At 31.8% G+C, this 27,247-nt stretch overlaps 1 non-coding gene and 2 pseudogenes across 1 annotated transcript; all 3 read right to left on the bottom strand.

Annotated features, from left to right (window-relative positions):
- Positions 1-7,780: 7,780 nt before the first annotated feature.
- LOC150030606 (uncharacterized) lies at positions 7,781-11,235 on the bottom strand (annotated as a pseudogene).
- An 8,375-nt stretch (positions 11,236-19,610) lies between these two features.
- LOC120074830 (small nucleolar RNA U3) lies at positions 19,611-19,819 on the bottom strand. The gene has a single exon (XR_005481109.2). It is a non-coding gene; the product is annotated as a small nucleolar RNA U3 (small nucleolar RNA).
- A 608-nt stretch (positions 19,820-20,427) lies between these two features.
- LOC150030605 (uncharacterized) lies at positions 20,428-22,050 on the bottom strand (annotated as a pseudogene).
- Positions 22,051-27,247: the final 5,197 nt, after the last annotated feature.

Genomic DNA, 27,247 nt, shown 5'->3' with positions numbered 1-27,247 from the left:
TGAAATTTAAAAGATCATATTATTTTTTTAAAATTATTTTTATGATTATCTTATTTTGGATTTTTAAATCTTATACTATATTAGTTTTCGTAACTAACTTTTTATATTTATAGTAGATTTTCTATTAATCATAATTAAATCATATATTTTTTAAATTATTTTTATGATTATCTTTATTATAAATCTATTTTAAACATGGAATAAAAAAAACATCTCATTTTTATTAATTATTTTTTTAATCATATTATTGTTTGTTTTAAAAATTCCATTGGAAAGAATAGCAAAACAAAAATTTCATCAAATTTATAGCAAATATAGTCTCACATGTGTTCCCATTTTTCTTTAACCCTAAAATGATTTGGATTTTCAGTTACACTGCAACTAATTCTGCCATTTGCAGAATTTTTAGCATAAATCTTGATTTTTTCCTACATTATCACTCTACATTTTTCGAATTTTAAAAATTAAATGTAATTTTTTTCAATTATCATATTTGATTTTATCTTCAATTTCAAATTTTATTTTATCTAATTTTTCAATTTTTATCTTTTTCTTATTGATTTTATTTTTTGTTCTCAATCGACGATAAGTCTACTTTGGAGGCTCGACTTAATCGATCAAATCCACAGGTACAGGAAGAAAGGCTCGACTTAATCAACCACTACCAATATAGTTCAAGTCACAGAGTCTCTTCTTTCCAAAGTGATTTCTATCGAGCCATTGTGAAAAGGTAGGCCAAGCATATAGACAGTGTTGGTATTAACCTGTTTGCCTTGGGGATCTTATACCACCTTGGAAGGATGTATCATCGTCAAACATTGTTTCTTTCTTTTTTATTCATGAGATCTCCACAATTGATATAAACACCACATCATGATTGGTTAGTAATTTCAATTGATGGTTTTTAATTGGATTTCCATACTCTGGTTTTTAATTGGATTTCCATACTCCAATCTAAATCGGTTTCTTTCTTCATGAATGCAATTATTTAGATAAAGTTTTTATCAATCCAACCCTCACTTTCTAAACTAATATTTTGGTCTAGAACCAAGAAAAAATATTATTATAGAATTTTGGGTAAGTTCAAAAGCGATGTAGATGGTTTGCTTGAGTGATTTTCAATTGCGGTGTATTTGTTTTTAAGTTGATTGTATTTGTTGGATGTAGTTTGTAAACTAATTACATTGTATTTGTAGGTCACATAAATATCTCATTATAAGTATCGTAAAAAACTTTCAAAAGATCTTTGATGACTACAAAACTCTCGTCATAATTACAGTGTAATTAATTTTACTTTAACCCTAAAATACCCCTCTAGATTTTCAGTTACGCTGCAATGGCATAATTTTTAGCATAAACCCTGATTTTCTCATAAATTCTCCCTACACTTTCGAATTTTAAAAATCGAATATAATTTTTTTCCTCAAATATCATGTTTGATCTTATCTTCAATTTCAAAATTTATTTTATCTAATTTTTCAATTTTCATCTATTTCTTAATGATTTTTTTTTTGTCCTCAATAGACGACAAGTTTACTTTGGAGGGTTGACTTAGTCAAACAAATCCATTGGTGCATAGATGAAAAACTCGACTTAATTGACCATCGACCAAGAGTTAAAGTCGCAAAATTTTTTATTTCCAAAGTGATTCATATCGAGCCATTATGAAAAGGTATGGCAAGCATGAGCCATTATGAAAAGGTATGACAAGCATATGGAAGGTGTTGGCTTTAACTTGTTTGTTTCGAGGGATTCTATTCATGACCGCACCATTGTTGGCGAAGGAGTCAATTTTGGAGAGGAAAATGGCTACAACTTGGTTGGAAAAGTGGTCGGCAGAGTCTGGCCAATCGATTGTCTGTAGATGTTTGTTTGAATTACAATATAATTATGAATATTTCTTAATAAGTCATTTGCAATCTCATTTGTATAGCTGAGGGTAATTTAGACTTTTATAAATTTGTTTATATTTTATTTTTAAATTTTTTTGCTATTTTTATGAATGAAATTATGATTTGCTATTTTTACAAATGAAAAGTTAAAATCTGTTATTCTTCTCGTTAGCCCAAAGTTAATAAAGGAACGTAGGTCAAAGAATATGACATTTAGAATAGGGTTGATTAGATAAATAGCAAAATTTAAGTTTTCATTTGGATAAATAGCAAAAACTTTTTAAAATTGTAAAAATAGCAAATGGAATATAAAATTAAAAAATAATGATTAACAATTGTCAAAACTACTCCCAATGGAATTCTAAAGGGTTGAGGGTTTCAACCGTTTGAAAACAACAAATACACTCTACCTACAACTATCACACACTACATAATGCATTATGACAAAGTGTTTAATCCACCATCACATCTCACACGACAATCAATGAATTTAAACCAAAACCCTAACAAAAAATTTGTTCCCTAAAAATCGTTCCAACGCAAGAAGTAGGTGTGAGGGTTCTTGACAACTTCAAAAATCGTTCGACGAAAGAAAGACCTTCACTTCAAAAATCGTTCAAGAGAAGAAATACCTTCTCGACAGCTTCAAGTGCTTGACCTTCGACATTGAAGCTCCTTCTCGACAGCTTCAAGCGACAGCTTCAAGGGACTTTTGTGCGGTATCAAATATTTCTCCACAGGTATTGAATCTTAACACTTGCTTCAAGTCCTTTTAAGCCCCTCCTTTAGTGATTCCCACACTTTCTACATTGAAACCCCTTCTTTACTGATTCGATTGAGGAAGGAAGGTCAAGCCTGGAATCTGCTTAAATTTTCTAATTTCATATAGCATTGCGATTCCCAAACTTTCTTCTAATCCATGTATTGCAATCTGGTCTAACTCTTGTTTGCACGTTGAAGAGATGAAATTTTTTTTGAACGTAACTGTTTATATATAATATATAAATATTCCATTATTTTTTCAAAAATAAACAAAGATTTAATATTGGTTTTTTAGATATCAGAACGTGGTTTTATTGTTAAATATTTAGATTCAAATCTTTTGGGATATAAAATAAAGTCGTTTTTTTAGGACTTGTAAACAGAAACGATTAATGAAAATGATATAAAATCTCGTCCTTTGGTTATTTGTATAAAACTGATAAGCCTACGATTAATCAAACATTTCAAGTCATGAAAAAAGAGAAAGTCGAAGGAATAAGCAGAGCCAGTGAAAGATTAAGAGCAATTGGAATAATTAGTGGAAAAAAACAAACAACCAAAGGGCCAATAGTTTTCAACAGTGACGACGAGGTATGTTCTTATTTTTATTTTCAAGTAGTTGTGAATATCAAATTTTGATCATGTATGTAAAACAGGAAAAAAGGGAGATAATGACAAGGGATCAGACATAAAACGTGCAACTCCAATAACTAGCAACAAACGAAAATGGAATGCTTCTACACTAGAGGTCAAAGTTCAAGCAAACAAACCAAGGATAAAGAGCAATGTCAGGATTATTTGATTTAACAAGAAATGTTAAGGGTTGAAGATCTTATAGATCTAAATTGCAATGTAGGCTATGAAAAAAAAACGATAGAACCAAGCAAGAAAGGGAGAAAGGACGTAATAGAAGAAGAAGAGCAACAGGAACTATATGAGGGAAAGGTATGATAATGTAGATTTTATGAAATCATCTATTAATTGCAGTGTATTTATTAAAGTATTTACATAATATAATTAATAAATAATGAAACGGGATGAACAATATAGTAATGAGTTTGAAGAGGAAGAAGAGAACCTTGAAGGGACATATGAAAACATGCAAGATGAAAGCAAAGACAATAAAGAAGAGAAGTCACAAAGTTATGGGGAAACAACACTATTAGAAAAAAGATCATCTAGTGGACAGTCAGACAAGAGGATGGAAACAAAGAAATGAAAAAAGGTAATCATCTATGGAATGGATATATGTGAGGTATTTTTACTTAAGTATTTATTGATAGTTGTAAATATTAGGTAATAACTAGGTCAGATAAAGGAAAAGGCAAAGTAACAACATGTCAAAAGGGAAAAACAATCGAAATGATAGATACACGTGAGATATTTTTACTTAAATATTCTGTAATTGTATTTACTATTAGCTTATGATTAAGCTTGTGTTTATGGTTTATTTCAAATGTGTTAGGATTGTTTGTATTTGATGGATAGTGCAAAGAGAAATGAACCACTGAAAATAAACTTGCAGTAATTGATAAACTCAAGGAGAATTTAAATAAGGAGTTACAACAGAGATTTAGAGAAACTATTTTTGGACATTTTCCTGATTTTTCCATTACAAATCAATCTTCCTAGCTGTTGTTACACCTAGTACAAAGATAGTGTAAACCAAAGTCATCATCCCAGTTTAATTTCTTCATAGGGGTCGAGTACTGAAATTTGGTTTGAGAGAATTTGCATTGATAATTGGTATAAATTGTGGTGAATTGCCAATAATTGATAAAAGTGGGATAAAATGAGGAGGTAATATAAGAAAAATATACTTCGAGGATACGAAAGTTGTGACTAGGTATTTCCTTAACATAGCTTTTAAAGTTAGCAAGGCAGGATGTGAAAGTGACAGGATAAAAATGGCGAAGTTGTTTTTCTTGGAAAGTTTTCTTCTCACAAAATAAGATTCAGTGAATGTGAATATAGACCACATCCTAATGGTCGATGACGATGATCTCTTTGATAACTACCCATGGGGAAAGGTTACTTTTAATTTACTTGTTGATGTTATGCATAGAGCAATACACAGCAAAGGTAAATCAAGAAGATCAATGGGGGAATTTATATTCCCAATCTTAGCATGGGCATACGAGGTCATACCCACCTTGAGCTCGTCACAAAATTTATTTTCCAGGAAGGTTTCTAATAATGTTCAAAGGATAGTAAATTGAGTTGCAGACAGCCAACCCAAATGGAAGGATCTCAAGAGAAGAGTATTTGATTCAAAAGAGGTATAAATATCTATACAAACAAAATAGACATACAGTCTTAAATTCTAAACTATAAACTAACATCTTATTTCCTTGTTTACTGGACAACTTGAAATTTGTCCATTACTTGCAACCCCACGAGAAATGACTATGCTATATTTTGCTCCATTCATTGAGGAGGAAAAAAGGGTGCTGCAAGAGGTCGAAGGAGAAATGAGAAGATATAGGCCAAGAGAGAGAGTGGTTGAACTATCCTTGAATAGAAGACTTGGTTTATCATCTGACAAATTTGAAATGAAACAAAGATTTGAAGGAATAGAGAGAATACAACAATTAATGAACACAAGAACAGATGAAAACTTTGATGCCATGAAGATTAGTCAGCAAATCTTGACGAAGAAGATAGATGACGGTGGAATCGTTAAACAAAATGATTGACTACATGAAGACTACACAGACTGTTCAATCACACGCATCAACAAGCAATCTATTTATGGTATGTAAACTAACTACACTGTATTTAGTGTATTTCATAGTACAAACCTACTATGAATTATATGGAAGTCGCTTGCATCCAAATTTGAAAAGGAACTAGATGGTATTGAGAAAGAACAAGAAGAAAAAGAAGAAGATAAGGGGTTGGTTGATGCTTTTGATACTCCTACAATAATTCGAAGAAAAGATGACGATGAGGACGAAGAAGGCCAAGGAAACAAGGATCATAGATTGAAAATACTATTAGCAGTACACAAAGAAGCATGCCATGGAGATTAAAACAAGGAGTCTGAAGAAAAAAGAAGTAAAGAACCAAAGGTCAAGGTGAGTTGATATAAGCATGTTACAGATTATATCTTTTACAATACATGGAAATTGACTAGCAAAATTGATTGAGATAGGACAATCAAGATGTTGATCAAGAAATCAGCGAAGTGATTTGATCAATTGATGAACAAGATATTTATAAGAAGTTGGAGATGTCAAACAAGTGAAAGACAATAATATTGGTATGTTTCTTTAAAACTGTACAAAATTTAATTATTATTTTTTAACTCCATATTAAATAAATTATTTGGATTTTTTAATGTGTTAATAGAATCACACTCCTAAAACTTCAACAACTAAGATTCTTGAAAAGGTATGGCCATTGTGGTGCATAGGTCAACACCTATAACCAAAAAAGCAAGAGGTATAATACTACAACTAATGTGGATCTTGAACATATAATGTGTATTTATACATATCTATAACAAATGTTGTTTCTTGAATAACTAATAAAAGGTCAAAAGAAAGTTGGATATGATTGATAAGCTATACAACATTGATGAAAATAACCCTATTACAAGGAGTCCTAACAACAACTAATTGGTCACTAAATGTTGCTAGTTAAACGTAACTAAGCAAGAGTTGATCATGATGACTAACCAAAAGGAGGAAAGAAGATCAAGGCAAGGAGAACTAAAAAGAAAACTGCCAAAAGTGAATGATGTGAATCCACCAATGACAGACATATGCATAGATGCAACAAGATGGATAATACGAAAACTTCAAATCACGGATGAAAATACCCCTCAGATGGCCCATCATTTGACTTGCACTTAAGCCAAGCCTGAACTTTTGATGAATGAACCAAGTGATTTTGACTTTTTATGTCATTCTTGTTTTAGATTTTGAAAGTAGAATACATTTAGATTTTGTGCAGCTATTTGGGCAAATTTTATAATCTTGTTTTGGTATATGTTTTAAACTTTAGAACTTTTTAGTAGAATTGGTTCCTACATTCAATGAAGGGAATGACTTGGATATGTTGATATACTTTCTATTTTGGTATACAGTATAACTATTTTGGATTTTGAAAATATAATAGATTTGGATTTGGAGCAGTTATTGTGTACGAGTTTTTCTGGCCAATCCGGTACTGAATAACCTCGATAAAATGGGCTTGTTAAAGTCTTAATCGTCCAAAGGACATATACATAAATTATTTGTAATTTTAGGTGAATTGAACTTTTCACATTGCACATACATAAAGTTTAATAACAACAAACACACTGTAATTATAAAGCATGCAACTCAATTTCCAATCCTCAATAACATAAATGAACAACGAATGTATCAAGTGATTTGGACTTGTTATATCTATACTGTTTTGGTATACAATTTAAATATTTTGGATTGATTTCACAAACACACTGTAATTCTAAAATGTTTAGCTCAATTTCCTATTATGAATAATACAAAGGGACAATTGTAAATATAGACATTAGACCCAAAGTATTAGCAAATATAACATAATGTAAAAAAAATTGCAAATATGACCAAATTTAAATAGTCTATCAGTGATAGACCATATTATTGGTAGAAGTCTATTAGTGATAGACTATACCACTGGAAAGAGTCTATCAACGATAGAAGTCTATCGTTGATAAATTTGTCTATATTTGCAATTTTTTTTAAATGATGTTACCAATTGCAATTACCCTAATACAAATGACTGAACAACCATAATTAATTAGTAATATTTAACTTCCAATTCCATGTACAATCATTGTTATATCATTACTATTTTGGTATACAATGTGAATATTTTGGATTTATTTCACAAACATACTGTAATTCTAAAACGTTCAGCTTAATTATGCCCATTCTGGATAATACAAATGACTGAACTACCAACATAAATTAGGTTTAAGTTTTAAAAATGACTGAACTACCAACATAAAAGTAAGATAACAAAACGCAATATCAATATAAATAACAATTCCTTTCATAAATTCCATTAAGTTTGAATATTAAAGAGCTGTTTGAAAAGGGAAACAAACTGCAAAGTAAAGAAAAATAATACTACAAAATATAACACTATAAGTGCATTCAATAACGTATAGGATCCTTGCAAGACATACAGTTATGACCCCTCTTACCCAACGGACTACAACAGACTGTAGCTTTGTTTTCTAAACAAGACATGATTCTTTTTTTCTTAGGTCCCCTGTTGGGTTTATATCCTAAAACTCGTGGTTTGTAAACAATAAACTTATTCTGTAAATCAATAAATTTGTTATTGAAATTTGATTCAATAAAGTTATATTTAATATATAAATTGCTTATTTCGTTTTAGAAATAAATCCAATAAACTAAAAGATCCCTGACTATTACATGAGTACTTGAACTTTATGTGGAGACATAAAAGTAAATCAAGTTCGAGTAAATAGTCAAAATGATCCATAGTATATGAATAAGGTTGGGTGCCTTATTCTGGTAACACTATCAGATGCGGTCTATTCTGAAGTTGTTACAAAGAGTTGTAAAGTGCTACAGATGAAGTGATCCTAATTCATATATATGATGACATGAGGAGTGGGGGTGTCCTGTGCAATGAGTTTGCACAAGATTGGACCACGACATAAGTCACTCTTACTTTATAACTTGTTTACTGTTTAAGACTGACTATTTCACAACGACGACCTAGGTAACTTGACCTTAATCTTGAGCTAACTATGAACTCTTGTTTATTCGAGATTATCCTTAGATTTTCATAGGTGGAGGTTAGCTCAACATGCCAACTTAATAAGGCTTCCATTGCAGGGGTAAGACCGGGTAGATAGCTGGGGACATATGGTGCAGGATGGAATTCATTACTACCCGCTTTCAGGGATAGTAGAGAGGTTATTCCTTTAAGTGCTGACTTAGGGTCTTGAACAAGGGGCCCTACCCTTTCATTGACCCGAGAGGGACTCGATTTGATGATCGAATCACAAACCAACTGTTCATTAGAGGATCAGTGGGACTTAAGGAACAAGAGGTAATTTCGAGGGCAAAACAACCTTTTGACCCAGCCGTTATTACGAACAACCTGTGAAGAATTGACTTACTGATTATGGTTATTAAGTAGACAACAGTGAGGAGAGTTCAACTATGGGCTATAGTGGAGTGTCCCATTAGTTAACAAATGGGGGTTAATTCGGTGTAAAGAGTTTAGCCGATTAATCTCGGATCGTTGGAGCCCATGATCTGTAGGTCCACTAGGTCCCCCTACTAGCTCATAAATAGATTAGCCTTAGAGTAGCGTGATAAGTTGATTTGAAACGTTCAAATTAGAATTAAGAGAATTAGTAATTATATGTGATATAATTATATGTTTAATTTTGAAATTAAACGAAATTGGAGAATCAATTAATATTTAAATATGATTTAAATATTAAATTCATGAATAAGAATTCATGAGAGTGAAAAGGTGTTAAATTAATTTAATATTGGATATTAAATTAATTAGAATTAATTAAATTGTTTAGTTAATTATTAATTATTAATTTTATTAGAAAAATTAATAAAATTTCAATCTTAATTATTAGAATTAAAACTGAAAAGAATTTTGATTTTGAAAAGAAAAATTGAAATAAAAGGAATTGGAAATTTGGAAAATCCAAAAAGAGTTGGATTTTTCCACTCACTTCTTCAAGCACCTTACTCATACCTCAATACTTTCCACTCAAATTTCTTAAGCATGAGCTGTGATTCATGTAGGAAATTTAGTTGCATGAAAATCATGTAATATAAAGCTAGAATTTTGAATGGAATGGGCATACAATTGTTGCTGAATTATGAGAAATTAAAGGTTGAAGAAAACTATTCTTCATAGTGAAACCAGAAAACCTTTCTCCTCCATTTTCCCTAATTCAAGCTTGTTTTGAGTCCCACAACTCAATCTAAGGCACTAAGAGAATAGTGAGGAAGACCTTGTGGTGGTTCACATCCAATAGAAGGAAGGATTGAAGTTGAAGTTCGTGATTCAAAGGTACTTAAAAGGTTAGTGTTGAAACTCTGTTTTTAGTTTATGAGCACGTGAGTTTAAAGCCAAATTAACGAATTAGAATGCTTAATGATCCTGTTTTGCTTCTGCTGCTTGCTTCCTTAATCTAACAATCCCAACCAGACGTTTGACATTAGGAGGGAGAATTGGATCACTGCCAACTGCATGAATTGAAGTGAGTTGTTGAACATTAAAAATAGGTCGCGTTTTCTTTCTATATAACAAATGTAGATTGGAAACACGATAGAAATCATGTGTGTATGACTGCAGTTGAAGGTTCCTACGAGACAATGCAATGCATGCATGATAGCACGGGATCATGTCTAGGTCCCAACGCCGACACGAGCAAGTACGATTCAGAATGTTAACAACAAATTAGTTTGAGCGATCATGCACTTCAAATTCATACTAGTCAATGGGGTATAACTACAAAAAAAAAAAAAAGATTAATAAACTTATAATGTTTACTATTAACAATAGGTTTAATTGAATACAAATATTGTGTAAATAAAAGAACACTTGCATCCATTGACCTATTGTCACTTAAAGCTGATCGAATAGTGTTCTCTGCATACGATGACAATGCAGAATGCTGGAAACTTCAATGACTACAACGTTTATAAAACCATTTTTGAACCAAACTATGGATGGATTCAAGGAGACCAATAGGTAATTCGTGTGCTTCTTTTAAAGCCGAATTCATGCATTCAGATATATTGATTGTCATCAAGGAATATCTTTTCCTCCAACAAAATTCCCTAGCCTATTTAGATTTTCCAACATCCTCTAATTCAAGCCTAATGGACGAAGCAACCTCATCCAACTTCCTTATGTAATACTCAAATTCACCAATTGTATATGCTCTTGCACATGTATGGAAATTATCTTCAATTAAACGTGATTTATGGTTCTTATACAAATGAAATGCACACAACCGTTGTTCAGAAAATTATAAATAGAACTAACACCCTTGACTATACTTTTATGACCATCCGACACAATAACATGGTCGTAAGAATCCCCAAAAACAGCTTTAAGATTATGAAAAAACCAAGACCATGATGTATCATTCTCATAATCGACAATGGAAAATGCAAGACGTACAATCTACGAATTGCCATCAAATGTGTTAGCAAACAATAATATCCCAAAATTTTTTTCTTTAGACTAGAACCATCAACTAACATAATAGGAAAACAAAAATTTCATGCATCTATGGGAGCAGTAAGGGCCATAAAGTAATACTTAAACTTACTTTCATCATCATATTCTTGTGTTGTATATGTTCCTGTAAGGAATAAACTAGGGTGCATATACAAAACAAAATAGGCTGTATATAATTGCTTAAACTAAATATAAACAAGAAAAATACCATGATTGTTTTCAACCAATGTAGCTAAAATGGTGACAAAATGGCATGTGAGGACTCAGGAGTCCCCCTGAGGGAATTAAGGGCAATCTCATGACCTCTCCAAGCTTTATCATAACGTATATTTACATCATGTTGTATTCTCATATAGCTTACAACATCACAAGGTCGGCATGGGACTTTGTCATTCATTTTAAAAAATGACTTTATACACTCAGCAGCAATCTAAGATGTTGTTTGTCGATGACCATCTTTAACAATGTCAATAGAACATTGATGGATATCGATGTATTTCCGAACCATCCACACACCACCCCCTCTATATACAGATTCACGTAGATACCACCCACAAGACATATCCTTGCAACAAATTTCAAATGAAGTTTTTTTTACCTAGTAATAGTAAGTTCAAAACTGTTTTTAAGAGCAAACAAATAAATTGCTTTCTTCAATACAAACTTGTTGCTAAAAAGTAAACCTACTCTAATGGAAATACCAGATTGAAAGGAATCGAAGTCTTGAAAACCAATGATTTCAATGTTTCCCTCGGGAGGTTGGGAAGAATTATCAATGTTTGCTAATTCATTATTCAAATACAATGTATTTCAAGTGTTTGGGGCAACAGATGAGACATGGTCAACCACCACACATAAATAAATTTTGGGGGAGTCTGATAACACTAACATCAACCACAAAATATCTTTATCTTCGACAATACTAACAAAATTCGAATTGGCAGAACCAATCTGGTACATTGTCAAACAAGATATAGTTAACTCACTGGAGGAAAAAAGTTTACCATGGATATATTCCACAAATTGTTGGAACGATGAATTTGATGGAATATGTGCCTTAAAATTTTGAAAATTATGGTAGTGAGAATTCTCATCCCATCAACCATCAAAGAGGAGTCTAATACTTTGTAATGCCATAGCAAAAACAGTAGCTTATTAAAGAAATCACAAGAAAACCTAAATCGATGAACACTTAGTGTGAGTAATAAAAGTTATAGCAATATACGGAGCAACAATCCAACTGATTCTTGTACAATCAATGCATGACCATTTTTTTAGGAAGTGATATTTCTTTTTCCCAAATCGTTAAAATAATAACAAAAATAGTATATACAACTAATTTATTAAGAATGTGAGAAACATACAACTAATTTATTAAGAATGTATATATAAAAATATGAGAAACAATATAAAGATCTGAATAAAATTGAATACGTATAAACCATTCAAAGATTTGAATAAAATATATGGATAAAATAAATTATAATAATATATGGATATTTCAAATATAAATTTAGTAGAAAAATCTGGATATTTAATTAAGGTGAGATAAATTCGAAAAGTGGTTAAACAGAATCTAAAATAATAATAAAATATAGAGATATGTTAATTACATGAGCAAAATTAGGAGGGCAGTTGTCGTTGACATATACCTCAACCCTGTTTTCTATTTAGTATTTAAAGTTTCATCAACAACATCACCTACGAACAAGGCAAGGACAAATCATGGATTTAGAAATTTGTGGCCATTTGCATGTCACGTGAGTTGCCATAATTCTTATTTTTGGGCAGTTTTGTCATTTTTCAGAATGAAACCTTAAATTCTGCCAACGATCCAATTAAAATATAATAACTTACCATTTTTTAATAAATAATCAAACAAGATTATTTTTTATAAGTAACATGATTGGACAGTTTATACACTTTTTACATTCTTTTCAAAATTCACTTTTCAATCTCAAGAATATTCGATTAAAAAGATGTCGTTCATTTTCTGCACATAATTTTATATTCACATTACACCTTATATGTGAAACCCAGATTTTTATTTTTCCTACTTAAGCAGGAAATAAAAGGGATTAACTAATTGAAAGTTAAATCCAATGTTGAAGTGAAGGAAATTTCTAAGTGTTTAAATAAGATTTTAGGAGAAGCCTTAACTAGTAGAAAATTGGCTAAATATAACCCATGAGTTGGAAGCTAGAAAATTGACTAAGTGTTGTTCCATGCATTAGCCTTGCTCATTTAAAGGTTATTTGGGCATTGAAGAAAGCCAAAGTGTGGCCAAGAGAAACACATGCGACAGCCAATGTCTTGAGAGGTTAGAAAAACGCATGTGGTAGCCTTAAGTTGCGCGGACAAGGGCGTTAGGCGTAAGAGTTGCGCGTGCTAGTTGATCCTGTAGTAAAAGAAGCAGTGCTACGCGAGGGTATGCGGCGATGCTGATGCGGCAATGCTACGTGATGAATGTGGCGATGCTACGCGATGGTATGCGCCCGCATTGATTGTGTATGCGGCGATGCTAGACGACGATATGCGGCGATGCTACACGATGGTATACGACAACACTATGTGATGGTGCTATGCGGCGGCCTTGCTAAAGGATGAGCTAGGCGATGAAACAAGCTATGGTGGACACATGGTGAATTGTCTTTGCGTTGCTAAAGCTTGCGGTAATAAGGTTTATGAGGTTGGTTGCGTTGGTCTTGAAGTAGAGACTAAAGATGTTGACAAGCAACAAGGACATGTATGCGTTGGTCATAAGGGATGCGCTAGCAAGAGCCTAGGCGATGGTAAGCTATACCATGAGGTGTTGAGTTGAGAACTAGGTTGACCCAAAGGTTGTTATGCATTGGTGATGTGCTATGTGCCGAGAACATCCGAGGCATGTGGACAAGGGTTGAGCAAATAGTATGCGGTGGAAGAGGGTTGGTCATAATCCTAGTTGAGCGCATAGGGCAAAGGTAAGCCATGCGGTAGAAGGCATGTGGCCAAGGAGGAGCCTTGTGAGCATCCAGCATATACGACAAAGTTGCGTCAATAGGATGCACAAGGTAAGGTTGCGTTAATTGGAAATGGCACAATCGAGGTTAGTAGGTCGCATACGGGGAAAGGTGCTAGGCGACAATGGCTTGAAGGGTGTTATGTTGAGATTTAAAGACACCGTAAGGGCACAAGGTAAGGTTGGATGAACACATATGAAATTAGATGGACGCATATGAGAGATGAACACATATGAAGTTGGATGGACGCATTCAAGGTCGTCATCCGGACATGTGGCTTGTTGGGATGAAACCTTAGACCTTAAGCAAACGAGGTGGATGCACAAGAAGACATGCAAATGTGAGGTCTATGTGTTGGCTAAAGGAAGAGGAAGACACCTTGGATTGCGATGGTGTAAGGTTGCATTAATAGTGTAAGGAAAGAACACTTGGACATGCGACCAAGTAGGAGGTGTCGGCCTTAGGAGATTTTGGACGCCTATAAATAGGGCCAAGGACTTCAGACCATAACTCAAATTATCTTCAAAGGACACTAAGAAGAGTGAATGAAGGCTGATTGGGAGAAGACTATGCATTGATGGAAGAACGCATGCATTTGTTGCAGAAACCATGCGTCGGTCATGAAGTTCCAAGAGGAGAAGATGTTGTCGGATAGGAAGGTCTGGAAGTAGCATCAACTTGGGACGAAGAGTTCTCCCAGAATACTTGTGCGTTTGGAGTGATTCCAAATCCAGAGAAGAAACTCCAAGGAATTGGGCTGGAGAATGAGGACAAGACAAAAGGGTCGAGTTGTCGGGTAAGCTTGGGTCAGCCTTGATGTTTTGATGATTCTGGACAAACCACGAAGAGTTATGAGCTAAGATTTTTAGGTAAGCTTTTTGAGACATTTTAGAGCATATTTGTAGAAGGAAGTAGCTCGAGATAAAGTCTAGAACTATGAGTAATCTGAGCTTTAAATTGAATCTGGAATTTAGGGTTCAAAAGACGAGCCCGGGAGGATCAAGGAACTTCTGAGAGAAAGATTCCTATCCTTACCAAGGTAAGTGGTACTTTCCTTTAAGTCTTAAAGTATATATTTTAGAGTAAATTGTGTATGCTTATGTTATGAATGAGTACCTAGAATGAGAATGAGATTATGTGATCGGGATGGTCAGGGGATCAATAGACCTAGTTCCTGAGCCCGAAAGCAAAATCTCATGGGATGGTCAGGGGACCGAGAGGTCTAGTTCCTGAGCCTGTGGGAGGATCCTCGTATGGGCTGGTTAGAAGGCCGACGGGCCTAGCTTCTGAGCCCATGAGCAGGGAGCTATGTGCACATAGAAGACAAAGGAAATGAAAAGAGTAAGCATTGTATTTAATAACAGTTAACTATCTACCGTATGTGTAGGTAGAGATTAGACTCATTCTAAATAGTTATCAGTTTAGCTATCTACCGTGCGTGTAGATAGAGTTGAGAACAGACTCATTCAAAGTTGAGGTTTGAATGTAATCTTGTAGTTGTGATATGCTTGTTATTTATGAGTTGAGATAGACTTTAGAAGTTACTTACCACTCATTGAGCTTTGTGAAGCTCATTCTTTTCTTTCATGTTTTTCTTCTCAGGTAGCGAAAGGTGAGGAGTTCTAGGGTGCTGCTAAGGTCAAGGTCTGCCACATGCCACAATTGCACTTCCAGAGGGTTTTAAGAGTGGTTGTTGTAAAATTTGTAGTTAAGTCTTGGAGTTGTATAAACTTTACATTGTTGTATAAAATGGCCTACTTAATCAGTTGTTATTTATCTCCTTGACTTAAAGTTTACTGAGTGTAGTAAAGAGGTTCAGATGGGTAGTAGATATCACAAAAGGGTGGTATCTACGGTCCCTCACGCCTCTCCTCGGGTTCAGGAGTGCGAGCTCGGGGCGGGGTGTGACATTATATATTTTTGTTTGTTTCCATATTATTTTTATATTCATATCTACTCATATAGGTTTTAAAAATTAATTTCAAAGTTCAAGTAAGAGGATTATTTGTTGTCACTCATATAGATACACAAACTTGACAAGTAAGTTTTAAAATCTTCTTAGATTTTAAGTTTTTAAGCCTTTAAATCTATATAATGGAATGTAATATTCTTATTATTAATACTTTTATAGAGTTAATTCAAAATTAATATGGAGAGATATTAAAAAAGAAAAGCAACAATAGAAATTGTAGAGGTACCATCTTCAAAGAATGGGAAATATTTTTTATTCTAATCGATAAAATCAATCTAGAAAAACTACTTGCATATCCTGGTCTAAGAACCAAAATTTATTATTATAATTATAATATTTGAGATCAAGTTCGTATAACATATTTACTAAAAGATCATTGTAAACCTCGAAATCATACTTTTCCACTTAAAAATTTTGGTAAAAATTCAACACGATGTAATATAGCTTGGTTAAGTGAATATTCTAATTAGTTAGAATATAACAGTTTAGAGGATGTTTATGTTGCTATCTATTCAAACCAGAAATAAGTAAAGAGTTAGGATCGATTTCAAAACATGAAAACTCATAGAGGATAATTGTAATTTAATAAATTAATTAATATATGAAATATGAATACTTTTTTTTTTTTTTTACATTCATTTATAGATTTTGTTGTTAGAGAATGTTGACATCTTAATTATATGAAAATGCCAAAAAAATGTCGATGTTGATAAATTTTCAAATAAGTTTAAATTCACAATCATTAATATTAGACTCATGTTATTAATATCAATATTACTGGTATAGGTATTTATAATTGGATATGGGTTGGATTGAATTAGGTCAAAAGAGAATTCTTTTAAGGTAAGTTTCAAATTTAATTCCTATAATTTGGAAAATGTTAGAATTTAGTCTACATTATTTAAAAGTTAAAATTTGGTATTTATAGTTTAATAAAACTTCATAAATAGTTTCTATGGTTTAATAAAATCATCATAATAGTCGCTAGAGTTTTAATTTTAAATATAATATAAATTATAAAGACTAAATTCTAAATTTTTTTCGTCAAATCGAGCATAGCTCAATTGGCATGTGAGTGTATCAAGTCCCCCACCCCAGTTGAACTCGAAAAAAAAAAAAAAAAAACTTCCAATTCAATAATATAGACCAAATTTGCAATTTAGGAAATCTAATTGAATTATTTGAGTCATAAATTAATTTAACTCTAAGGGGGCGTTTAGGGCGCTGAGTGGGTTGTAATAGTCAGTGTTTATTATAGTCTATGGGTAATAATAGCATGTGAGTTATAATAGTTTGAGGATTATAATGGTCTGTGTTTGGGGTGCAGATTATTTTAGTCTGTATTATAATATTCTGTATTTGGAGTGCAGGTTATTATAGTTTATGGTATAATAGTTTGTGTTTGGTGTGCAGGTTATTATAGTATGTAATATAATAGTCTGTGTTTGTTGTACAGGTTATTATAGTCTGGGTTATAATAATCTGTGTTTGGGGTGCAAATACTCTAATTATTAGTACAATGATTAACTAATATATAAATGAAATATTTGAGTTTGGTCGTTGAAGATACTCTAATTATTAGTTTAAAATTAGTACAGAAAAGGTTATTTAAGCATCTTTGTACTAATTTCTAAACATGGATTGTGGATCAAATCCTAATTTATCAATAATTACACCCTAACAAGGTTTTATATGTTTTCAAATTCATTAAATTCAACAAATATATATTTAAAATAATCTCAATTCTATTTCAGAAAATTGTTTACAGATTCTGTAAATTAAATAGTATAAATTCCAAAAATAACATTTTTATATTTCTAATATAACTAGATTTTGAATTTTAAATTTTAAAATGCATAATTATATTTATTAATAATGTTATTATAAATTAAACATATATAATTTATAAGTGTAGTATCAAAATTAAAATAAGTATTGTGTGAGGAAATTTTTTATCGATAAAAAAAAATGTCAAACTAGTTATAGAAATAACAAACACACACTAATAGATACAGATAAACTTCTTTTAGCATTGATTAGTGGTATATTTCTACTTAGTTTCTATCACTGATAGACCCTGATAGATTTCTACTGTATCAAAGAAGATTAAAATTATGATATCTTGTGTGAATAGTTTCCGTTATTTTTCTATTTTTAAAAAAACTCCTATTGTGTAATGTATTATAAATTATATAATATTACAAAATAATAATAACATAATTTTTAAACATAAAACATTTTCATAAATTAATTTATAGTCAATTTAAAATTTAGTCCATGGCACAATTAGTTTTATGGTTTATAAAATATAATATCAAACACATTTAAAACAACAGTTTAAATTAAAATTCAATTTCTAAATCTACTTCTAAACACATCTAAAACATAAAATACAACTTTATTTTCATTGAATCAGTTGATACAACCATGTTTTCATTGAATTCTTTGTTTTCAAATTTTTGTTTTTAGATTGTCTATCAAGCTATATAGACCCTAAATGTTTTATTTTATTGAATAAAAATTTGAAAGAAATTAAGAAATGAAAGATAATTGAAATACGGTCGTGTTTAGCACCCATAGTGAAAATTTGGCCCAATCATAATGGAAATCAATCATAATTCAATAAATCACAAAAACAATGAGATTTCCTTCATAGGGTTTACTACAAACAAGCGCAATTGTGATTAGAAACTCATTGGTGCTATTTTCTTTCATATGGAATCATAATGAAATATTCAAATATAGATGATTATGGAAAACTCGTGAAGGATTTACTTGCACTTGATCTAACATAATTATGGACAACTCGTGAAAGATTAAATTGCATTTCGTGATTATATCCACGATACAACTTTTCCCTTATAATGCATAAGAGTCTAACTCTGAATCTATAATGGAGTGATCTATAGTTAATGAATGAAAAAAATAATTTACATACCATCCAAAAACCAACAATCAATTTGAGATATCAATAAAAGTATGAAACGTGTCAATCATAGATAATCTAGGGTGTTTCAAGTGCGAAAAACCTAAGCAATGGTGTCATGGCTACTCTAGGGTTGAGCTTTGGTGTAATTCTACATACCAACCCTCATTGAAAACTACTGCCTTCTACATTATGGGTACTAGAAACACCATAAACGCATCACTTGACCAACATGGAATGTGATAACCACAACAAGCTTCTTCACATCATAGTGATAAAGGAACAGACAAGTGCAAAGATGAAATAACTCACAACTAATTAACAAAATCTACATAACCATAAAACAAACTCTGATATAAGTACAACCAAATTTAGATAAATGAAGTAACTGACTACATAACTCACAACACCAGACAAATGCAAAGACGACGGAAGAATGGAAAAGAAGAAAAAACATTTCAACAAACACCTTACGAGCATAAACCAAATAAGTAAACACCCCCCATCCTTCTTCTCTTCACACAACACCATATAGCAGTAGCAGAAAATCGAGCCCCCATTCAAGGAACACATAAAATTAGAACAGAAACACCTTATGAATTAGCCTCTGATATTGGAGACATTTCATCAAACACCTTACAAGCATAAACCAAATGTCCACCATCCAAGTAAAACTCCCCCATCTTTCTAATCTTTTCACACCAAACCACATAACAGTAGCATAAATTCAAATCCCCCATCCAAGCAACACAGAAAACGGAAGCACCCAAATTTGTTTTAGAGAAAAAAAAAGAAAAAAACTTATATGAGGAGCAAAAAAGTTAGGAAGTCTGTCAGACAACCTTGCAACCATCCCAGCAGGTTGGAGCCTGCTGAGAACGATCCTCTACAGCCACCGGACCGAGGCCCATAGGTTATTAATCACGCTCTAGTCACAAGGGAGCAATTCATCCACCAGACTTTGGTTCTTGTCTCCTTAGAACTCAAGGACACAGTTGTACAACCTATAGAATAGATCCTGTTCAAGTAAGGTCGTACTCCATCAACTTCTTCTTTCTATTTAAATACTGTAGTTTTCTACCCTATGTTTTCCATGTGGGACTTGGCTGTCAACATGGCACAGGTGTTTAAGTGCGTGGATTGAATTAAGTTAAAAAGAGAGTTCTTTTTATGAAATCTAATTTAATTATTGCCATTGTAAATTTATTTTCAACTCAAATGAAAAATGATAAAACTTATACTCTAAAAACAAAATAGATAAAACTTAGGTTAAAATACTATTTATGAATTGATTTAGAGTGTGTTTGGAATGCTCTCTCAAGTGATTAATTTAAAAAAAGATTATTTCGAAAAAAAAGTTTAAGTGTTTGGCAATCATTCAAAATAGATTTTGAAAAAAAGATTATATCATTACCATTTTGGTATACAATGTGAATATTTTGGATTTATTTCATAAACATACTGTAATTCTAAAACGTCCAGCTCAATTATGCTCATTCTGAATAATACAAATGACTAAACTACCAACATAAATTAGGTTTAAGGTTTTACAAATGACTGAACTGCCAACATAAAAGTAAGATAACAAACCGCAATATCAATGCAAATAACAATTCCTTTCATAAATGCCATTAAGTTTGAACATTAAAGAACTGTTTGAAGAGGGAAACAAACTGCGAAGTAAAGAAAAACAATACTAAAAAATATAACACTATAAGTGCATTCAATGATGTATGGATCCTTGCAAGACCTACGATTAAGACCCCTCTTACCGCACGGACTACAGAGGACTGTAGCTTTGTCTTCTAAACAAGACGTGATTCTTTTTTTCTTAGGCCTCCCAACTGGATGATTCACATTAGGAGGAAGAACTGGATCATTGCCAACTGCATGAATTGCAGTGAGTTATTGAACATTGCCAATAGGCCGCGTTTCCTTTCTGTAAAACAAACGTGGATTGGAAACACGATAGAAATCATGTGCGGATGACTACAGTTGAAGGTTCCTACGAGACAATGCAATGCATGCATGAGAGCACGGGATCATGTCTAGGTCCCAACGCCGACGTGAGCAAGTACAATTCAGAATGTTAACAACAAATTAGTTTGAGCGATCATGCACTTCAACTTCATACTGGTTAATGGGATATAACTGCAAAAAAAAAAAAAAAAAAAAAAAGTCGATAAACTTACAATGTTTACTATTAACAATAGGCTCAATTGAATACAAATATTGTGTAAATAAAAGAACACTTACATCCATTGACCAACTGTCACTTAAGGCTGATCAAATAATGTTCTCTGCATACGATGACAATTCAAAATGCTGGAAACTCCAATGACTACGATGTTTGTAAAACCATTTTTGAACCAAACTGCGGATAGATTCAAGGAGGCTAATAACGAGTAATTTGCGTGCTTCCTTTAAAGCTAAATTCATGCATTCAGATATATTGGTTGTCATCAAGGAATATCTTTTCCTCCAACAAATGCCCTAGCCCATTTGGATTTGCCAACATCCTCAAATTCAAGCCTAATGGACGGAGCAACCTGATCCAACTGCCTCATGTAATACTCAAATTCACCAATTGTATATGCTCTTGCACACATATGGAAAGTGTCTTCAATTGGACATGACTTATGGTTCTTAACAAGGTTCTTATACAAATGAAATGCACACAACCCGTGTTCAGAAAAATCATAAACAGAGCTAACACCATTGACTATACTTTTATGACCATCCGACACAATAACATGGTCGTTAGAATCCCCAAAAACAGCTTTAAGATTACGAAAAAACTAAGACCATGATGCATCACTCTCAGAATCGACAATGGCAAATGCAAGAGGTACAATCTATGAATTGCCATCAAGTGTGTAAGCAGACAATAATGTCTCAAAAATTTGTTCTTTAGACTAGCACTATCAACTGACATAATAGGAAAACAAAATTTTCATGCATCTATGGAAGCAGCAAGGGCCATAAAGTAATACTTAAACCTACCTTTATCATCAAATTCTTGTGTTGTATATGTTCCTATAAGGAATAAACGTTTAGATTGATTATACAAGACAAAATAGACTGTATGTAATTGCTTAAACTAAATATAGACAAGAAAAATACTATGATTGTTTTCAACCAATGTAGCTAAAATGGTGACAAAATGGCATGTGAGGACTCAGGAGTCCCCCTGAGGGAATTAAGGGCAATCTCACGACCTCTCCAAGCTGTATCATAACTTATATTTACACCATGTTGTAATCTCATATAGCTTACAACATCACGAGGTCGGCATGGGACTTTGTCATTCATTTTAAAAAATGACTTTGTACACTCAGCAACAATCTAAGATGTTGCTTGTCGATGACCATCTTTATCAATGTCAATAGAACATTGATGGATATCGATGTATTTCCAAACCATCCACACACCACCCCCTCTATATACAGATTCACGTAGATACCACCCACAAGACATATCCTTGCAACAAATTTCAAATGAAGTTTTTTTAGCTAGTAATAGTAAGTTCAAAACTGTTTTTAAGAGCAAACAAATAAATTGCTTTCTTCAATACAGACTTGTTGCTAAAAAGTAAACCTACTCTAATGGAAATACCAGATTGAAAGGAATCGAAGTCTTGAAAATCAACGATTTCAATGTTGCCCTCGTTTGGTTGGGAAGAATGATCAATGTTTGCTAATTTATTATTCAAATACAATGTATTTCAAGTGTTTGGGGCAACAGATGACACATGGTCAACCACTACACATAAATTAATTTTGGGGAATTTGATAACACTGATATCAACCACAAAATATCTTTATCTTCGATAATGCTAACAAGATTCGAATTGGCAGAACCAATCCGGTATATTATCAAACGAGATATACTTAACTCACCAGAGGGAAAAAGTTTACCTTGGATATATTCCACAAATTGTTGGAACGATGAATTTGATGAAATATGTGCCTCAAAATTTTGAAAATGATGGTATTGAGAATTCTCATCCCATCGACCATTAACGAGGAGTCTAATCCATGTTGGGTTTTATGTCCTAAAACTCGTGGTTTGTAAACAATGGAACTAATTCTAAAAATTCAATAAAGGTGTTATTGAACAGATGTATTGCTTGATAGAAATCTAATAAACCTAAAAATCCCTTGACTATTGGGTGAGTACTTGAACTTTATTTGGAGACATAACGGTGGATCATGTTCGAGTAAATAGTCAAAATGAACTATAGTATATGAATAAGGTTGGGTAAGGTTAGGTACCTTATTCTGGTAACACTATTGGATGTGGCCTGCTCTGTAGTTGTTACAAGAAGTTATAAAGTGCTACAAAGGAAGTGATCCTAATTCGTTCACGTTTGACATGAGGAATGAGGGTGTCCATGTGCAAAAGAGTTTGTACAAGATCGGACCACAAAATTAGTCACTCTTACTTTATAACACTGTTTATTGTTTAAGACTGACTATTTCAAAGCGATGACTAGGTAACTTGACCTTAATCTTGAGCTAACTATGAACTCCTGTTTATTTGGAATTATCCTTAGATTTGCATAGGTGATGGTTGGCTCAACAGCACCGGCTCAATAAACCTCCCATTTTAGGGTTAAGACTGGATAGATAGCTAGGGACATAGGGTGCAAGACGTAATTCACTCCTACCTACTTTAGGTATAGTAGAGAGGTTGTTCCCTTAAGTGCTAATTTTGGATCTTGAACAAGGGGCCCCGCCCTCTCACTGGCCTGAGAGGGACTCAGTTTTGTTGATTGGATCACAAAACAATTGTTCATTAGGGATCAGTGGAGACTTAAGGAACAAGAGGTAATTTCAGGTAAAACAGAGATTTGACCCAGCCATTATTACGAATAACCTGTGAAGGGTTGACTTACTAATCATGGTTATATCGAGTGGACATAAAATATCTACAGGGGAGTTCAACTATGGGCTTTAGTGGAGTGACCCATTAGTTAACGAATGGGGGTTAGATTAGTCTAATGTGTTTAGTCGGATCATTGGAGCCCATGATCTGTAGGTCCACGAGGTCCCCTACTAGCTCAGAAATTAATTAGCTCTAGAGTAGCGTGATAAGTTAATTTGAAATATTCAAATTAGAATCAAATGGAATTGGAGAATGTATATTAAATATATGAAGATGGATTTATGTAAAAATTAATTTAATATTGGATATTAAATTAATTAGAATTATTTAAATTATTTAAATAATTATTTATTAATTTTATTATAAAATTAATTTGTAAAATTAATAATTTTGGTTTTAGAAATAAAATATGGTTTTAAAATCAATTTTGGATTTTGAAAATAGAAAAACACAAGAAAATGAAAAATTAGATTTTTCAACTTCATCTCCAAACTAGCTCACAAAGAACCCACTTCTTCAACCTTCATTTACTCTAAACATGAGCTGCATCTCATGCAACAAATTCTTTGCATGATAGTCTGTAATATATTGAAGAGATTGGAGTGAAGTTGAAGTGAGGTAACTGATTGAATTTTTTTCAGGTAGAAGAAAATGTTCTTCATATGGGTTGTTGTAGTGAGCTTTCTCCAAATTCCCATTGATTCCAGCTTATTTTGAGTCCCACAACTCAATCTAGAGCACCAAGAGAATAGTAGGGAAGATCTTGTGGTGGTCTGCACAAAGATTTTGATGATTTAGCAGCTGGAAATAGAGATTTCAACGGTTCTTCAAAGATATATTCTTGAAACCCATTAAACTCGGTTTAAGCATGTTTTCATTTTTGCCAAAATTAATGAATTAGAATGCTTATCGATCCTCGTCACTTCCGCTGCGTGCTGGTGCCTTTTCATCAATCCATTGTAAAGCCAGCTTGTTAAAGAAACCAAAAGAAAACCTAAATCGATGAACACTTTGTGTGAGCAATAAAAGTTATGGCAATATACGGAGTAACAATTCAACCGATTCTTGTGCAATCAACTATTTTTTAGGAAGTGATATTTCTTTTTCCCAAATCGTTAAAATAATAGCAAAAATAGTATATACAACTAATTTATTAAGAATGTGAAAAATATACAACTAATTTATTAAGAATATATATATAAAATTATGAGAAACAATATAAAGATCTAAATAAAATTGAATACGTATAAACCATTCAAAAGATTTGAATAAAATATATGGATAAAATAAATTATAATAACATATGGATATTTCAAATATAAATTTGGTAGAAAAATCTGGATATTTAATTAAGGTGATATTAATTCGAAAATTGGTTAAACAGAATCTAAAATAATAATAAAATATAGAGATTATGTTAACGCAAAATTAGGAGGGCAGTTGTCCTTGACAAATATCAACAATTACCCTATATATATACCTTAACCCTATATTCTATTCTAGAATTATCTAGTATTTGTAGTTTCATCAATAACAACACCTACGAACAAGGCAAGGGCAAATTAGGGATTTAGAAATTTGTGGATGTGCATGTCACGTAAGTTATAATTCTTATTCCTGCGCAATTTTGCCATTTTTCAGAATGCAACCTTAAATTCTATCATACGCTCCAATTCCTCTTTAGACTATAATAACTTACCATTTTTTTTAATAAATAATCAAACAATATTTTTTTTTTTATAAGTAACAAGATTGGACAGTTTATACACTTTTTACATTCTTTTCAAAATTCACTTTTCATCTCAGAATATTCGATTAAAAAGATATCGTTCATTTTCTGCACATAATTTTTATATTCACATTACACTTTATATATTTTTGTTTGTTTACATATTATTTTTACATTCACATCTACTCTTATAGGTTTTTAAAATTAATTTCAGAGTTCAAGCAAAGGATTATTTACTGTCATTCGTATAGATATACAAACTTGACAAGTAAGTTTTAAAATCTTCTTAGATTTTAAGTATTTATGCCTTTAAATCTATATAATGGAATGTAATATTCTTATTATTAATACTTTTATAGATTTAATTTAAAATTATGGAGAGATATTATAAAAGAAAAACAACAATAAAGACGATAGAGGTATCATCTTCAAAGAAGAAAAATGTTTTTTATTCTGATTGATCTTATACAAAAATCAATCTAGAAAAACTAGTTGCATATCCTGGTCTAAGAACCAAAATTTATTATTATAATTATAATATTCGAGATCAAGTTCGTAGCATATTTACTAAATGGTCCTTGTCAACTTCGAAATCATACTTTTTCACTTAAAATTTTTGGTAAGAAGTCAAGACAATGTAATATAGCTTGGTTAAGTGAATATTCTAATTAGTTAGAATATAGTATTTCAAATGATGTTTATGTTACTATCTATTCAAACCAGAAGTAAGTGAAGAGTTAAATCAATTTCAAAACAAGAAAACTTGTAGAGGGTAATTGTAATGTAATAAATTAATTAATATTTGAAGTATGAATATTTTTTTTTTACATTCATTTATAGATTTTTTTTTTTTTTTATTAGACTTGTACATATAACGTCCCCTATATAAAATTTTTTACTCCACCACTGGCTACAATCAAAGCTTTCAATTACAATGTGAAAGAATGTTGACATCTTAATTATATGAAAATACCGAAAAAATGTTGATGTTGATAAATTTTCGAATAAGTTTAAATTCACAATCATTAATATTAGATTCATGTTATTAATATCAATATTACTGGTATAGGTATTTATATTTAATTGGATATGGGTTGGATTGAAATAGGTCAAAAGATAATTCTTTTAAGTTAAATTTCAAATTTAATCCCTATAATTTTGGAAAATATTAGAATTTAGTCCACATTATTTAAAAGTTAGAATTTGGTATTTATGGTTTGATAAAACTTCATAAATAGTTTTTATGATTTAATAAAATCGTCATAGTAGTCGCTAGAGATTAAATTTTAAATATAATATAAATTATAAGGACTAAATTCTAATTTTTTACGTCAAATTGAGCATAGCTCAATTGGCATATGAGTGTATTCAAATTCCCCACCCCAATTGAACTTTAAAAAAAAAAAAAAAGAAGAAGAAAAAAAAAACTCTTCCATTTCAATAATATAGACCAAATTTTCAATTTAGGAAATCTAATTAAATTATTTGAGTTATAAATTGATTTAACTCTATGAGGGCGTTTGGGGTACTGAGTGGGTTATAATAGTCCGTGGCTATTATAGTCTATGAGTTATAATAGTCTGTGAGATATAATAGTCTGTGTTTGGGATGCAGATTATTTTAGTCTGTGTTATAATAGTCTGTGTTTGGAGTGCAGGTTATTATAGTCTGTGTTATAGTAGTCTGATTTGGTATACAGGTTATTATAGTCTGTAGTATAATAGTCTATGTTTGTTGTGCAGGTTATTATAGTCTGGGTTATAATAATTTGTGTTTGAGATGCAGATTATTATAATAGCTGGTTATAACAATATATAAACTAAATGCATGTTATCTTAGCATATATCA

Source organism: Benincasa hispida, unplaced genomic scaffold, assembly GCF_027475165.1.
Source record: "Benincasa hispida cultivar pf3 unplaced genomic scaffold, pf3_genome.v1.1 HicScf18, whole genome shotgun sequence".
In the NCBI taxonomy this organism is placed as follows: domain Eukaryota; kingdom Viridiplantae; phylum Streptophyta; class Magnoliopsida; order Cucurbitales; family Cucurbitaceae; genus Benincasa; species Benincasa hispida.
Note: the sequence above shows the minus strand (reverse complement) of the source record. Positions and strands in the feature narration are given on the sequence as shown.